The following is a 2302-nucleotide window of genomic DNA, read 5'->3' as shown; positions in this document are numbered from 1 at the left end:
CGTTTTTGTATGTGCCATGGGCTTTAGAAGGACGCGAAACTAGCGCTCCTTGCGTAAGGAATATCAGAAGGACATGAAAGGAATGTGTGGAATGCGTTCGACGATGACGACGTATCTTAATAAAAATTTATATCCGAAAATGTGACACTTCGGAACTTTGCGTCGCGATATCTCCGCTTGTAGGGTACGTAGAAAAAAAATAAAAACACTTTTATTATATATTTCGAGCGGTTGCAATCGATTGAGCATACAAGTTGATCGGTTCAGCCCTTATTGACTTTCCGATAACCTCGATCTGGCGCAACTTTCCGGTTCGCGTAAAGGAACCACGTCCGTGGCTCGCGCCATAGCTTAGCGCCGAGACACTACCGTGTCTCCAGATAAATTAATTTTATTCAAAGGTCAATAGGCTTGCAATTGTATGTATGCACACAATATATGTACATTTATATTACAGTATTAGCTGTAATAAAGTTTATTTTATTACAAAACTGTAAACAAAATTTATTTACACAGCGGCAAGTTATATGCCATAATAAAATTCATTAAATCATATTCTCATGTGCAAGGTAAGTAAAAAGTAATCTTTCGGTTATGCTTGAATAGAATAATGTTTCATTTATATTTATACATCTCGTTTAATTAGTAAGATTACAAAATATATTAAATTTATTACACAATTAAAAAGTTAAATAAATACAAATAAAAACATTAGAGATATTTATATTTATAGATTCTAACTTCTAACTATTTAGTATTTTTTAACTTTGATTGAGGTATATATTTATATAAGACATTAACGCTTCAATATCGATATATGATTGTTTATAAATAAAACATTCTCTCTCTCTCTTTCTCTCTCTGTTTATTTTCAAAATATCTTATAACATTTATAATTGCAAATGAACTACAAACAAAAGTTTTCAATTTCGCGCGTTTATACTAGGACTAATCACTAATGCGGCATCAAATGTACCACGTGACTACAGTCCTCCCCCCGTGAAGCGGCTTCACTCCCCTTGCCTAAAGTACAGGTTTATGCTCCGTCCCATTATTCCTATGTCCATAGGTTGCTCAAATGCTTCGAAGCGTTTGTAGCGTCAGGTGGATCGCAGCCACTGTGGCTAGGTCTATCTAAAGCTGGTTCTACATTGGCTACGTTTACACCGTGCATTTAGGCCGCGGCTTATACAATAGTCGTCCTTGTTTATCCTGTATATTAAACAAAGACACCTATCGTATAGGTCGCGGACTAAGCGCACGGTGTAAACGTAGTCATTAGTCGCATCGTAGCGTCGCAAGCGTTGCGGTCCAATCAACATCAATCTAGCTCGACCCAGGGGGGCCAAACTCACCTCTTGCAGCGTTGAAACATTAGACTGCAATGCCATCTACCAAATCGGCGTAAAACTACTAGCTGATTCGAGCTTTATTGATACCGATTGATATTTATATTGAACTACTTCATTCGTAAATAAAGCACACACATCTGTAAAATATACTTATATTATATTATAATTATAAAATAAGTATATTATAAAGATGTGTATGCTTCATTTACGAATGAAGCAATTACATCGTTGTGCAATGTTTGCTTCAAACAAAATGACAAATGCGATTGATCAATTCCGATGGACTAACTGGCCAGTTAAGTTAACTGAGCTTGATGACAGTGGCCCTAACTGATGCTAAGGGCCCTGGCACACAAAAAAACTTAAGGCAGTAAGACGTAAGCAGTAAGGAAATCAACATGTTGGATTCGCTACTGCTAGTGTTATAGCCTTACGGACTCTACTGTGATTGGTCAATTCGTTTACTGCTTACGTTTTACCGCTTAAGTTTTTTTGTGTGCCATGGCCTTAACGACGTGAGTGCCGTAGTATGCATCGAATATATGATTTTCGTATGAGTTAGTATAGAGTCCCTATACTAAGAGTCTGGTCAATCTTGTTCGATTTTTCATTGGTTCTGAAGCAATATGGCGAAACCAATAGATGCAGTCACATCCCCACTTTAGATATCATTGGCGCGCGCAAAATATGAAATGAAAAAAGAAAAACAGATATTTGTTTTAACAGAATTATTATTAAAAATGAGAAAATAATACATTTTTTAAACAATAATGAACGATTTATCATTAATATTAATACATTTTAATTAATATTATTTAATAATGGAATGCATTGCCATGGTCTTACTGCTAAATACTGGTTTTTTTAATACCTCTTTTTTGCATAAAATTCTAACTCGAAATCGGATAAAATATTTCATTATTTTGTTAAATAGATTATGGCAATTGTGT

This window comes from Mycetomoellerius zeteki, unplaced genomic scaffold (genome assembly GCF_001594055.1).
Source record: "Mycetomoellerius zeteki isolate Tzet28-1 unplaced genomic scaffold, Tzet1.0 scaffold386, whole genome shotgun sequence".
Lineage (NCBI taxonomy): Eukaryota > Metazoa > Arthropoda > Insecta > Hymenoptera > Formicidae > Mycetomoellerius > Mycetomoellerius zeteki.
Note: the sequence above shows the minus strand (reverse complement) of the source record.